Genomic DNA, 15590 nt, shown 5'->3' with positions numbered 1-15590 from the left:
TTTTGTATGGCAGTGTAGAAGGGGGCTGAGAAAAATGGATTGCTAATAGAGATAAACTTTTCAAGCTACATCGTTTCCACACAGACCTATATTCCAGAAAATCAAGGCAAAAATCCCACAATATCTGCTTTGAACTGGGTTATCTGAGTCCACGCTGCCATATATCTCAGTTCAAAGCATATGTGGGATTTTATTCAGTTGTTTATACCATATTATCTGCCAGTGTGGACTCATATAAACCAGTTTAAAGCAGAAAACATGGGATCAGATCCTGGGCCTGTCTGGAAGGGCCCTAAGTTTTATTGTTTTTTATGTAACAGACAAAAAGAATGCAAATCCATCAACATCTAAGCTCTTTCCTAAAAGTCATATCCCTTTCAAGGTTGCTCCCTATTGAAACCAAAAATATTTTAGGCGTCATTAGTCTAGAAATGCTGAAAATTATTTCCATCATGGAAATAACAGCAAAAAGAACATGCATATTAATAGGCACCTATTAAGCTAAATAAAAGACATGAGAAATGTAAATTGGCCTGGATACGTAGCAGACATTCAAAGCCCACAAATGCAACATGAGGCCCCTTCTACACTGTGATCTAAAATCCAGATTATCTGCTTTGAACTGGATTATAGCGCAGTGTAGACTCATATAATCCAGTTCAAAGCAGTGAATTATCTGATTTGATAATCTTGATTATATGGTAGTGTAGAAGGGACCTAAGGGCCCTTCCAAATTACCATATCTGATCTCAGGTTTTAAACTGGATTATATGAGTCTGCACTGCTAGATAACCTGGGACAAACAGAAAACCTGGGATATAAGGCCTGTCTGGAAGGGCTCTCTCTCTCTCTGAATTTTTTCTATTGGCCTTTCCACACAGCCCAATATCCTTGAAAATCAAGGCAGAAAATCCCACAATATCTGCTTTGAACTGGGTTATTTGAGTCCACACTAGGATTTTCTGCCTTGATATTCTGGGATATAGGGCTGTGTGGAAGGGCCCTATATCTAAATTAAACATATGTGTGAGATATTAATTATCCTCTAGCACAGATCCAGAGGGAGAAGGAAAAAAGGAGTGTTTCATAATGCAAACATAACAGCACCAACATATTATTTCATGCTTCAAAATGATCACATAGCTCTCTCTCTAACCACAAAGCCAGGGCAGCCTGCCTGCCTCTCAGACTTGATGACGACAAGATGACACATTTAACCATTTTCTTCTCAGAAATGAGCCTCCGCTATGGCCTAGGAGCCACATCAGGCCCTAAACTGTTTCCACTCACCATCACAGACCCCCCACTGGAAAATGACAATTTAGAGCCTATCCACACAGCCATATAACCTGGAAGATCAAGGCAGAAAATCCCACAATAATGCTTTGAACTGCGTTATCTGAGTCCACACTGCTATATATCCCAGTTCAAAACAGATAATGTAGTATTCTATTGAACTATGTGGAAGTATCCTCAGGGCCCTTCCAGACAGGCCCAAGTTTTGATCCCAGGTTTTAAACTGGATTATACGAGTCTACACTGCCAGAAAATCTGGGATAAACAGAAAACCTGGGATCAGATCCTGGAAGCATCCTCAGCACCCTTCCAGACAGGCCTTATAGCCCAGGATCTGATCCGAGTTTTTAAACTGGATTATATGAGTTTATACTGCCAGATAATCTGGGATAAACAGAAAACCTGGGGTCAGATCCTGGGCCTTGAGTCAATACAGCTTGCTAATCAAGAGCCCATTTAATGGCATGGCAAAGAGCAAGTGGGAGAAGAGGAGATGCAAGGGATGCAAACAAACAATGCCATGGGATGTAAACATGCAAGCTAGGCAAAATGGATAGAAGAAGGAAATGCACCTTGTCTTACAATAACAATATTTTGACAGCTGCCCACCTCGGAAGCCCAATGCAGCCCATCATATCCCTCTTTCCCCTGCTTCCTCCTCTGCCCAATATCCCTGCCCAATACACCCATATGCCTTGCCTACCTGTCGGTGCTGGGCTGAGAAGCATCAGCCTCTCTTCCAAAGGAGGAGGAGGAGGATGGGGGGGGGGGGGGAATGGGATGACAGCAGTCAGCAGCTCTGGCTTGGCCGGGGTTTTCCAGGTCCGGGGCAACAGAAGAGAGGCAACCGAGAGAGAGCGCAGGCAGGCAGGCAGCCCGAGGCGAGGCGCTGCCCAGCCGGAGCCCCGCTTGGCTTTTGTGTGCAAACAGCGCTTCTGCGGGGAGAGTTGGGACAAGGCATCCCACATCAGCAACACCAGCAGCAGAGCCCGCCCCCCAGGGGGAGGGGCCTCGGGTGATGGACAGGAGGGAGGGGGAAGGGGAAATCGGGACAGCCCACACACACCGCTGCAACGACACGGTGGCAAGGCATCCGGGCATGGTTCAGCCACCGGGGAAAATTCCTTCCTTCCTTCCTTCCTTTTTTCTTTTTTTCTTCTTTCCTTCTTTTCCTTCCTTTCCTTCCATCCTTTTCTTCCTTTCTTTTCTTCCTTCCTTCCTTTCAGTCTCTTTCTTTTTCTTCCTTTCTTCTTCCTTCTCCTTCTCTTCTTCCTTCCTTCCTTTCTGTCTCTTTCTTTTTCTTTCTTCTTCCTTCTCCTCCTTCTTCCTCTTCTTCTTTCTCCTTTTCTTTCTTCTTGTGCTTTCTCTTCCTTCTCCTTTTCTTCTTTTTCTTCTTTCTCATACTTCTCCTCTTCTTCTCTCTCTTCTTCTTCTTTCCCTTCTTTCTCTTCCTTCTTCTCTTCTATCTCCTTTTCTTTCATCTTCTTTCTCTTCCTTCCCCTCTTCCTTCTCTTTTTCTTCTTGTTCTTTCTCTTCCTTCTCCTCCTCTTCTTCTTTTTTCTTCTTGTTCTTTCTCTTCTCCTCCTCTTTTCTCCTTTTCTTTCATCTTGTTCTTTCTCTTACTTCTTGTTTTCTCCTTTCTCCTTTTCTTCTTGTTCTTTCTCTTCCATCTCCCCTTTCTCTTTTTCTTATTCTTTCTCCTTTTCTTTCTTCTTTTTTCTTCCTTCTCCTCTTCTTTTTTCTCTTCTTTCTCTTCTTTTTTGTTTTCTTTCTTTTTTTTCTTTCTCTTCCTTCACCACCTCCTCCTGTTCCTCTTCATCATCTTCCTTCTCCTCTTCCTCTTCTTCCTCATCCTCTTCCTTACGTTCAGCTTTTTTCCTCTTCCTTCTCTTACTCTTCTTTCTCTTCCTATCATCCTCCTCTTCTTCATTGTGCTCTACTTTTTCTTCCTCTCCCTTTTCTTTTTCTCCTTCCTCCTCCTCCTCCTCCTCCTCCTTAGAATGAAATAATTTGAAGAGACCCCCCTGGGACAATCCAGTCCAACCCCATTCTACCACGCAGGATCGTGGCCTCTGTTTGAAAGCCTCCAGAGAAGGAGACTCTGTCATGTTATGAGGCAGCATATTCCACAGTTGAACAGCTCTTACTGTTAGGAAGTTCTTCTTAGGCCCCTTCTCCACTGCCATATAGAATCCAGATTGCTTTGAACTGGATTATATGACAGCATAGATTCAGATAATCCAGTTCAAAGCAGATAATCTAGATTATCAAAGCAGAGAATCCACATTATCTGGCAGTGTCTCAGAAAACAAGCTTCAACCCTCCTCAATGTGACAGCCCTTCAAATATTGAAACATGGCTCTCCACACTCAGAAAACAGGGGAAATCCAGACAGGAAGCAATCAGGACCAGCCAACACCTCCCAAAAAAGGATTCCCTCAAGAAGGGAGCAGCCAGGCTTTGAAGCTGCAAGGCCTTCTTTTCTCCAAACTATACATACTCAGTTCCCTCGGTCGCTCCTCATAGACTTGGCTTCCAGACCTTGGATCATTTTGGTCACCGTCCCCTGGATACCTTCTTGCTTGTCAATATCCCTCTTGAGTTGTGGTGTTCAGAACCGGACACAACGTTATTCTCACCAGAGCAGAATAAACAAAAGAGAATATGGAATTTTCTCCTCTTCCTCCTCCTCCCATTTGTTTTTAGCTCAATCCTATCTGATTCTTGGAGTAAAATATACATTCAACAAAAAAGAAGAAAAACCCATATAACTTAGGGTTTGTTTACAATGCAGAATGAATGCAGTTAACATCACATTGGCTCAATGCTATGGAACTGTGGACATTGAAGTTTTGCAAGGTCTTGAGCCTTCTCTGCCAAAGTATGGTAGAGCCACAACAAACTACAACTCCTATGATTCCATACCATTGAGCCATAGAAATTAGGAAACCCCAGTAGCACAATGGGTTAAACCCTTGTGACAGTAGGACTGCTGACCGAAAGATTGGAGGTTCGAATCCTGGGAGGGGTGAGTTCCCATCTGTCAGCTCCAGCTTCTCATGCAGGGACATGAGAAAAACCTGCCACAAGATGGTAAAACATCCGGGTATCTCCTGGGCAATGTTCTTACAGACGGCCAGTTCTCTCACACCAGAAGCAGTGTGAGAAATGGAAGTGGTGTCAAACTGCATTCACTTTACAGTGGAGAAACGCAATAAAAAGTATTATTCCACAATGACAGATCCAACTAAAAATTCAAAGTTCACAAAACAGCAATATCTTTGTTGATGGATCAAATGCACAAAGGCATTGGCTTCTTCATCAGGTAAAATATATTTTTTTAAAAAAACATACAGGAGAAAGAAAACATTCTTTGCGTTACATCCCGCATATCGTTTTTCAATGAATATCTCATGAGTCTCAACCAATTCAACATAGTTTGTGGCAGCCACAAAAATGAAGTTTCTGGAGTATAACAACTACTTACAAAGTAAGTACCACACAATTAAACAGGAAATAACACTTTCAAACCAGGAACAGATTTTTTTCAAATTTTGTTACATAGTGTTATTATACTGTTAAATATCTTATTGCTGAAAAAGTCTATAAAGGGGTTTCAAAATATTCAATTGGTTTATCATTTAAAAGCTTATGTTAAAAAAACACTTTTTCCATACTTTAGGAGAACAGAAAAGAGGAAACCATGAAAATGAACAAAATCTTGCTACCAGTATTTTAAAACCCCCTAAAATCGGGACAGTAAATAAAGAGCGACACTCAAACAAGAGGGGAATTCCAGATAAGAATCAATCAGGGCCAGCTAACACCCCTAACAAAGGATTCCCCTGGCAGCAACCAGACAGGCTTTGAAACTGCAAAGCCATTCAATGCTAATCAAGGTGGGCACATTCACACTTGCCTCAAGCAGACAAGAGTGCTTTCTCCCACCCTGGACATTCCACAGATACATAAGCCTCACTTGCCACTTGACCTCACAACCTCTGAGGATGCCTGTCATAGATGTGGGTGAAACATCATGAGAGAATGCTTCTGGAACATGGCCATACAACCCAAAAAACTCACAGCAACCCAATCTGAGTTTCTTTCATAAATGTTTTTGCAGGATATGCCGATGACACAGCTAATAAAATCAGTATCTACTTTTACGTGTTTTGCATACCTGTTATGAAAGGTTAGCAGTTGTTGTTTTTATTTTAGTCTGTTATTCATATACATGTAAATGAGGAGGAAAAGGAGTGGTGAAAAGCCTGAACCATTGCTGTGTGTGCAATCAGAATTGTTTCTCTTAGTACAAATGTACAAGTTAAACTGCTGAATATGATCTTGTGGATAATTTGACATTTGCTGCCTGACATGTGTCAGATATTCCCAAAATAACTCTGGCACATGCAAATCCATTCACATGTCAGCTGCAATGCTAAAAAGGTTGGATAAAAATATTCTCAATGGGGTCCATTAGGTCTTTGATCGCATGGGGAAAAGATAAAAATTAGTTCATAAACAGAAGAATGATTTCCATTGACCAGAATCCACACAGCCATATAACGAAGGACCCTTCCACACCGTCCTATAACCCCTGAATATCAAGGTTGAAAATCCCACAATATCTGCGTTGAACTGGCGGCCCTTCCAGACAGGCTCTATATCCCAGGATCTGATCCCAGGTTTTCTGCTTTAAATTGGATTATATGAGTCCACACTGCCAGATAATCCGGGATAAACAGAAAACCTTGGATTATATCCCGGGATATAGGGTCTGTCTGGAAGAGCCCTGGGTTATGAACGCACACTGCCATATATTCAAGTCCAAAGCAGAAAATGTGGGATTTTATTCAGCTGTGTAGAAAGGGCCCCAGGATAGCAAGGCAGATAATCCACAATGCCTGCTTTGAACTGGATTATCTGAGCCCACATGGCCATATAATCCAGTTCAATGTGGATTTTATACAGCTGTGTAAAATCAATTTAAAACCAGTTCCGCTCTCTTCTTCATGCAAGGTAAGCTGTCAGGGGCAAAGATTTCAATAAGGGGCCTGAACTATTTGGACCGGGCTGGGCCAAGGCTAGTTTAAGGAGAAGGGGAAAATGGGGCTGGCTGAGTGCTACAGTGCAAGGATCGGTCTCAGCATAGCAGCCAGCAATGAAAGGACCAAGGAAGTGACATCTCTGGCTCATCCCCTGTTCAGATATCAGCCAGCATGTCAACTCATTAAATCAAGAAAACGCTTCCTAAGATCTACAGAGATCCTTGAAGGAACACCTCAGCAAGCGAGAGTCCAAAAGTGGCAGGCTAAAACCCGGAACCTCAAGCCATGGTTTATACTGAATGAGAGACTCCCTCCTGAGCAAACAGAAGACTGGGCTATTTGGAAGGCGCTGAACAGACTGCACTCTCGCGCCATAAAATGCAGAGCCAACCTTAAGAAATGGGTCCACAAAATGTGAGTGTGGAGAAGAGCAAACTACAGAACATCTGTTACAATGCAACCTGAGCCCTGCCACCTGTACAATGGAGGACCTTCTTATAGAGGCACTCCAAGTTTAATATAATTGCCAAGTTTTTCAACCTTGTTTTTTTTTTTAATACATTGCAATTGTACCTTTGGTTTGCTCCTGATACAATAAATATATATCTACACTATAGAACAGGGGTCCACAAACTTTTTCAACAGAGGGCCAGGCCACAGTCCCTCAAACTGTTGGAGGGCCAGATTATAATTTGAAAAAAGCATGCATTAATTCCTATGCACACTGCACATATCTTATTTGTAGTGCAAAAAACACTTTAAAACAATACAATAATTAAAATGAAGAACAATTTTAACAAATATAAACTTATTAGTATTTCAATGGGAAGTGCGGGGCTGCTTTTGGCTGATGAGATAGGATTGTTGTGTGCTTTCAAGCTGTTTCAGACTTAGGTTGACCCTGAGCGAGGGCCGCGTAAATGACCTTGGAGGGCCGTATCTGGCCCTTCGGCCTTACTTTGAGGATCCCTGCTATAGAATGAATGCAGCTTGACACCACTTTAATTGCTGTGGCTCAATGCTAGGGAATTATGGGAGCTGTAGTTTGCTGAGACCCTCAGCAAACCTGATAAAAGTAGTGGTTTTATCAGGTTTGCTGATAAAATTGTGGCTTTATCAGGTGTTAACCTGATAAAGCCACAACTCCCATGATTCTACAAGCATTGAGCCATGGTAATTAAAGTGGTGTTAAACTGGATTACTTCTACAGTGTAGGCCCATCCTTACTGCATTCCCAAAAATAATAAAACTTTTCTGAGGGAAAAAATATCTTAAGATCTTCAGAAGTCTAATTTTAGAAAGAAAAAAGAAACAAACTCCTGGCTTGATATGAGCCTTTGACGTCGGCCGTCGGGATCCCCCCGCGAGGGGCCCCTCCCTTCCCGGCTCAGGAGCCCTCTGCTTGGCTGTTTCCTTGAGAGTCAGCGCAAAGAGGAGGAGAACTGAGGTGATCCCTTTAGCCAATCAGCGGGCTGTCTGGCCTCAGCCGAACACAGAGAGCCGGAAAGGGGCGGGGCCAGCGCCTGTTAGGGAAATGCTCGCTCCCGCGTTTGGAATGCCATTTGCATGAGTGTCGCGGGCACGTGGCAGGTAAACAGCGCGGCCCCCGGGGCTGGCTGGCGCGAGAGGGAAATCGAACGGGGGGCGTGGCTTAATGGCTGGGAGCGTCATCATAGCAAAGGTGGCTTTTTTATGCTATAGACTGAAGGTGCGTTTGGGACTGCTCAATGGCTCATTGCTGTGGAATCATGGGAGATGTAGTTTGGGAAGGTCTCTAGCCTTCTCTGGTGCTTCTCCAAACTACAACTCCCTGGATTTCATAGTATTGAGCCATTGGCAGTGCAAGTGGTGTCAAACTACATTCATTCTACAGTGCAGATCAGGATGGGCAAACTTGGGCCCTCCAGGTGTTTTGGACTTCAATTCTCCGGAATTGTGGGAGTTGAAGTCCAAAACACCTGGAGGGCCCATGCCTAAAGTAGATGGACCCAAGTGCACACTAATGGACTTTTCATAAGAAAAGTGGGGAGAGATGTTAGAATTTCTATCTTCTTGTGGACATCTGGTTATATTTAAATATTTTTCCCTCCTGTTTTGTTTCACAGCAGGGCTCTTTCTCAAGCACAACCATTAAGAGACATCGGTAGGAGAAATACTTACTGAATCATACATTTATAGACACATACATGACAATGTATGAATATACTGCTGTATAAGAAGTAGACAATCTTATATAAATAAAAATGTAATGTTTGTTTGTGGGATTAACAGAACTCAAAAACCACTGGACAAATTGACACCAAATTTGGACAGCATACACCTAACAACCCAATGTATGTCCTTCACTCATTTTTTTTTGTTTTGTCACTTGGGAGTTGTAGTTGTTGGGATTTATAGTTCACCTACAATCAAAGAGCATTCTGAAGTCCACCAATTATGGAATTGAACCAAACATGGCACACAGGACTCCCATGACCAACAGAAAACACTAGAAGGGTTTGGTGGGCATTAGCGTGAGCTTCTGCTGTTAGCCCCAGCTTCTGTCAACTTAGCAGTTCGAAAACATGAAATGTGAGTAGATCAATAGGTATCGCTCCAGGGGGAAAGTAACGGTGCTCCATGCAGTCATGCCGGCCACATGACCTTGGAGGTGTTTATGGACATTGCCGGCTCTTCAGCTTAGAAATGGAGATGAGCACCAACCACCAGAGTCAGACATGACTAGACTTAATGTCAGGGGAAAACCTTTACCTTTACCTTATTTTTCATATTTTATTCTTTATACAATTGCTATTTATTAATCAAATTAAATCACACCCTTGTTTCTTGTCCTCTTCATCTGTGTTGATGTTGAATTGCAATTCCCAGCATTGATCATCATCATCTAAGGGGCCTTCCACACAGCCATATAACCCAGAATATCAAGGTAGAAAATCCCACAATACATGCTTTGAACTGGGTTGTCTGAGTCTACATTGCCATATATTCCGGTTTAAAGCAGATAATGAGGGATTTTATTCAGCTGTGTGGAAGGGGCCTAAGGCTGCTAGGAGTTGCACTCCCCAACCTCCAGTTACTCATTCCTCATCCAACAGGACTTGAAAGTATGAATAGAACTGGAAGGTGACTGTGGGATCAGGTGACTGGTTATTCATCACTTCCCTCCGGCAATTGCGGCAATTGCGTTTCTTTGTCTGATGCAAAAGCCAGTAAGGAAACAAGGCGAAAAGACTTGCCTGGAGTGGTCTCGAGGGAGAGGCAAGTAGAGTATTCTTTGGTTAAAGCAGCGCCCTTGATGGCCAAATGTTTTGAGAGAAAGAAATAAAGAACGTTTAGACTAAGATCAGAGGGATATTTGTGCGTTCACTTGCACACACTGGAAGGAAGTGTGCTTGTTCAGGGCAAGAAAGTGTAGGTTGAAGGACCCACAAATCAAAGCAAGGGAAACAGAACAGCAACTAAGAGGAAATGCTACCACCCACCAAGGCGTCAGGAAAGCAACTTTCAATGCCATAGTTGGAAAGACACAGATTGAGAAGCAGGCAGAAATCATCTTTGAATTTTGCCATTGAATGTGTGTGCATTTCAAAATATAATTTCCATTACACTGTGCAACGCAGTTTTTTTCCTCGGTTATAAATGTCATTTCCTATCGGTTCTAACATAAAAACATGGAAATTTTTATTAAACTGCAAAAACTTTGTTTTTAAGGGGCATCCTGCAGCACATTTTGCTCATTGAATATATTTCATCAATTCAACCTAGTTTGTGGCAGCCACAAAAATGAAGTTCCTGGAGTATAACAACTACTTTCAAAGTAAGTACTGCACAATTAAACAAGAAGTAACATTTTCGAACCAGTAACAGAAATGTTTTCGAATTTTGTTACATAGTATTATTTAAAAGAAAACTAGTGGTTTACAGGTAGGATTACAGATCTGTGGGAGAACACAGCAGAGATGACCTCAGTTCACCTTTTGACATCTCCGGTCCAAAGGTCAAGAAGGAGAGACTGTAAAAGACCTTGTTTGTCTAAAGTGCCTCCCCAAAAAAAACCCTACCTCTAAGCCATTTTAACCATAAAAAAAGAAAAACCATCCAATCAGAGAAGTTAGCCATAGCAGAGCACCTGATGAACCAACCTGCACACAGCATATTATTTGAGAACACAGCAATGCTGGACCACTCTCACAACCACCATGTCAGACTTCACAGAGAAGCCATTGAAATCCACAAGCATGTGGACAATTTCAACAGAAAGGAGGAAACCATGGAAATGAACAAAATCTGGCTACCAGTATTTTAAAAAACTCTAAAACCAGGACAGTAAATAAAAAGCAGCACTCAAAAAACACGGGAATTCCAGATAAGAATCAATCAGGGCCAGCTAACACCTCCCAACAAAAGATCACCTGACAGGGAGCAGCAGGCTTTGAAGCTGCAAAGCCATTCAATGCTAATCAGGGTGGCCAATTGCAACACTCACACTTGCCTCAAGCAGACAAGAGTTCTTTCTCCCACCCTGGACATTCCACAGATATATAAGCCTCACTTGCCACTTGACCTCCCAACCTCTGAGGATGCCTGCCATAGATGTGGGTGAAACGTCAGGAGGGAATGCTTCTGGAACATGGCCATACAGCCTGGAAAACTCACAGCAACCCAAAAAAAAAATTCACATCGCTAAAGCAAATTAAACAATAAAACCCATCCAATCTGTACTTGGATCGAAAAAAACAGCAACCCCCCCCCCCCCCAAAAAAAAATAGGTCTGAGGAAAGAACCCAGCCTGAAACATTGGTACAACTAGTTCTGTATTTCATTGCTTCTAAAACACATTTTTTTCTCATATAAACATCTTGGAAAATGGTGAGGGTTTTACAGTCATGGGTGCTTTTGTATATGTAAACCAGGGTTCTTCAAACTAAGGGCTGGATACGGCCCTCCAAGGTCATTTACCCGGCCCATGCTCAGGGTCAACCTAAGTCTGAAAATAACTTGAAAGCACACCACAACAACAACAACAACAATTTTATCTCATTAGCCATAAGCAGGCCCACACTTCCCATTGAAATACTAATAAGTTTATATTTGTTAAAATTGTTCTTCATTTTAATTATTGTATTGTTTTAAAGTGTCTTTTGCACTACAAATAAAATATGTGCAGTGTGCATAGAAATTCATTCATGTTTTTTTTTTTTCAAATTATAATCCAGCCCTCCAACAGTTTGGGGGACTGTGACCTGGCCCTCTTGTTTAAAAAGTTTCAGGACCTCTGATGTAAACAAACCTTTTTTGTCTTAGAACCGATGATATTTTAGAATCGATGAAATACAGTAGTTATGAACAGCACTGAGACGTCCCTGAGATCTAGCTTCCTTCCTGGCCACCTATTTATATATTTATATGAGAAAAATAAATGAAAAATGATAGAAAATATGGCTGGTCCTCTGTTTTGCTGTGAACACACTCAACATCATCTGATTTTTGGAAGCTAAGCAGGTCAACATTGATTAAATCACAGAGATGGAAAAGGCCCTAAGGCAGAGCTTTCCAAACTGTGTGTTGTGACATATTACCATGCCACATGAACTTCAGAAGAGAATCTTGGAAATGTATCTTATAATTTTACAAATCATATTTTTAAAAATAAAAATGAAATGTTTTCATAAGAAATGTTGTGTCCCCATAGCTTTTGTTATTACTATTTCTGTATTTGCCCATATCTCTTATAAGAGGTTAGTTTAACCACTGGTTTGCAAGTAAATCTGAATTACTGTGTTGCAAAATTATCTCCGTCTAATAAGTGTGTCATCAACATGAAATGTTTGGAAAGCTCTGCCCTAATGGCAATTCAGTCTAACTCTTTTCTATTCAGGAAAAACACAATCTGTACTTGGATGGAGAAAAACAGCAATCCCCCCCCCCCCCCCCGCCAATAGATCTGAGGAAAGAACCCAACCTGGAACATTGGAGGCTATCTCCCAATCAGAGTTTATAATGCTGGTTTAGATGTCTGACAACTTCAGCCAACTTCCCATATTATTATAAGCCTTATAAGTAGAGGGACACACCCCAAGCAACCTGTAAAATTCCACAAGAACTGCAGAGTAAAAGCCTCATCCAAAGCCACCCTGAGGGTAAAGAGCTTGGCCTGGAATCCTTTTTAGCATCGTGGTCAAACATTAATTGGCAGAGAAAGGGCTAGTTTGTATTGAGTGGATTTGTTAGATGCTTTTTGGTCTGATTTGGCAGTTCAAGAGTAGGAAATGGCTTGAGGGGATGAACAATCTCTCTTAGCAACCCAATTGTACAGTTCTCATAGCTATGAACAGGGGAAATGGGTCGCACACAACTCATTTTAATTTGTTTGGGTATGCACCCTTTGAAATCCATTTTGCCCAAGAGTTCCCCATCACCAGCCATGGATCGCTGGCTAGGCAGAGTTGGGGTAGAATTCGTTGTTTAGGAGCCAAGTTCTATTATTGTCTTGGAGTTTTGTTTTGTTTGGTTTTGTTTGTTTGTGTTTGTGTCAGGAGCAACTTGAGAAATTGCTAGTCGCTTCTGGTGTGAGAGAATTGGCTGTCTGCAAGAGGATGCCCGGATGTTTTACTATCCTGTAGGACACTTCTCTCATGTCCCTGCATGGGAAGCTGGGGCTGACAGATGAGAGCTCACCCGCTCCCTGGATTTGAACTGCCAACCTTTCGACTAGCAGTCCTGCCAGCACAAGGGTTTAACCCATTGCGCCACTGGGGGCTCCTATTGTCTTGGGGTGCATTTATAATGCAGTTTGACACCACTTTTACCTGCCATGGCTCAATACATTGGAAGCATGGGAGATATAGTTTGATGAGGCACTAGTACTTTTTGGCAGAGAAGACTAAAGACCTTGTAAAACTATAGCTCCCATAATTCCATAGCATTGAGCTATGGCAGTTAAACTGGTTTAAAATTGCATTAATTCTACAGTGTAGATGTACCCTACCTAGGAGGGAATGCTGTAGACCAGCAGCTATATAATCTACCCCCACAATAAAGCTCATCTTGCAGAACTAACATTGTCAGTTTACAGTGGCAATGAAGAGACACTTGGAATTTTAGCATCAATTTCCAAAGGGAACACTTGAGACTCAAGGACACTACTGTTCAGGAAGCATACAATAGTGTTAGTTTAAACCATCTGATGAGATCTTTCCATGTTACTAAATCATTTTCTTCTAGGTTCTGGGAGGCTTTTGTTTGTAATATGTCTCAGCAAATGCCACTAAAACACCTTGTGACATATCTCAACAGGAGGAGGCTTAAATAAACAGGTGGAAACCAGATTATGTGCCAGAACCTGACATGGTTTTGTACATGCATCTTCTATTGGCAAAACAACAGAGGCGTGGGTGAATTTAGTGTAGTCTTGGTTGCAGTCTTGCAGCTTTCAATTCAATGGGGGTTTTGCTATTGATTTCAATCAAAGTCAGGTATTCCAACTGAAGGTTGGCCATCTTTCTTTGCTCCCACCCAACTCCACATGCAGGTTCCTCTTTACAAAGGACAGATATAAATGCAGAGGCTGGAAAAAGCAAGCTTTGTTTTTGGACTGCCACATAGTATGGAGTTACCTTCATATGGTGCTCCATGAAGTCATGCTGGCCACATGACCTTGGAGGTGTCTATGGACAACACCAACTCTTTGACTTAGATATGGAGATGAGCACCACCCCCCGGAGTCGGACACGACTAGGCTTAATGTCAGGGGAAAGCTTTACCTTTTATAGTATGGAGTAGTCCCAGGTGTGTAACTTTCATGAGTTCTGTGACATATCTTTATGTTCAGTGACCAAGTTTCATGTATTCTGGTTTTCCAAAATTGTACTTTCAACTGGAGCAGAATGCTTCACATAGAGAATAAAATATTCGGACTATTAAATTTGTTATTTCTGCACTGAACTAGTTGTTTACAACACTTGCACTTTATAAATAAAGATTCCAGAAATTCCACTTCTTATACAATTCAGTGTTTCTTAATTATTATTCCCTTACTGTCCCCCATTTCTCGAACCCAATCATTTTTGTGCAAAGGTACTCATTAACAGAGGAAAGGCAAAGGTTTGTACTCAGCCTCTAGCCATCAGACATTTTTGGCATTTGGTCTAACTTTGTCCGCCAAAACCTATTTCAGGGCTCTTTCACATTATACAATTATAGTAGCGTGATTCCACTTCCACTGCCATGATTCCATATTAAGAAATCCGGGCTTTGCAGTTTAAGAAAGGTCATGTAGACTTCCCCTGATGGCACAGTGGGACTGAAGACTGACAGGTCGCAGGTTCGAATCCAGGGAGAGTGTGGATGAGCTCCCTCTATAAGCTCCAGCTCCTCACGCGAGGACATGAGAGAAGCCTCCCACAAGGATATATCAAAACATCCGGGCATCCCCTGGGCAATGTCCTTGTAGACGGCCAATTCTCTCACACCAGAAGTGACTTGTAGTTTCTCAAGTCACTTCTGACACGACAAGAAAAAATATTCAGAGAGCTCCCCTAATGCCTTGCCAATTCCGAGTTTTCCATAGAATATAACCTGTACAAGTAGAATTTTATTGTGTAGTGTGAGCTGATTCCCAGACAAATGAATTTTCTTTACAGTCAGCTCTGTTGGAGCATATAAGAAATAAGTTAATATGTGTGTGTCAACTGTAAAATAAGATGCATGAAGCTGATTGGTTGGGCTATTCCCGGAGAGATGGCTGACCCTGGGACTTTTGATTACTGTTACATTTTTTCAGGCTTGAGCTATGGAAGTTCTTGGAGAGAACAAAAGAGAAAAACAAAGAGAGACAGAATTTGGAGTGTGCTCTTGCTTCATGAGCTGCCAAGGAAAATTTTCCATAAAAGGACATTATGTGAGTTGATGCAACTGATCACATTGTACATATGTTGTTCTGATTTAAAAAGAGTAAACTGCTTATTTTTCATTGTTCATCTGTGTGGCATATTTTCTTCCTCTGGCAAGGCAGTGTGTGGGCTGATCAAACATGAACTACACGTGGTTTATTTTACATTATGCTACAAGCTGGCCACATTCTCTGGGTTGGTGCACACAAATACCATAGAAGTGAAAAACTGAATAAATGAATTGCTGTGGATAGTAAAGCATAAAAAAACACCCAGGCATCCTCTGGGTAATGTCCTTGCAGACAGCTAATTATCTCACACCAGAAACAACTTGCAGTTTCTCAAGTCGCTCCTG

At 42.0% G+C, this 15590-nt stretch overlaps 1 protein-coding gene and 1 long non-coding RNA gene across 4 annotated transcripts in view; one reads left to right on the top strand and one right to left on the bottom strand.

Moving 5' to 3' along the window:
• LPIN1 (lipin 1) overlaps positions 1–15590 on the bottom strand; it is a 117588-nt gene that overhangs the window by 55071 nt on the left and 46927 nt on the right. Inside the window, exon 1 of one of the 3 annotated variants that reach the window (XM_060787481.2) lies at positions 2000–2289. The exons of the other annotated variants lie outside the window; for them this stretch is intronic. The gene's annotated coding sequence lies outside the window, so the exon portion shown is untranslated. Of the gene's footprint in view, positions 1–1999; positions 2290–15590 lie in introns of those variants that run through there. 3 annotated transcript variants of the gene reach the window in all.
• Positions 7775–15320, top strand: LOC132762021 (uncharacterized). The gene is made up of 3 exons (XR_009630057.2): positions 7775–7934; positions 10056–10161; positions 15127–15320. It is a non-coding gene; the product is annotated as an uncharacterized lncRNA (long non-coding RNA).

The sequence above is a fragment of the Anolis sagrei genome, chromosome 1 (genome assembly GCF_037176765.1).
Source record: "Anolis sagrei isolate rAnoSag1 chromosome 1, rAnoSag1.mat, whole genome shotgun sequence".
NCBI lineage: Eukaryota > Metazoa > Chordata > Lepidosauria > Squamata > Dactyloidae > Anolis > Anolis sagrei.
Note: the sequence above shows the minus strand (reverse complement) of the source record. Positions and strands in the feature narration are given on the sequence as shown.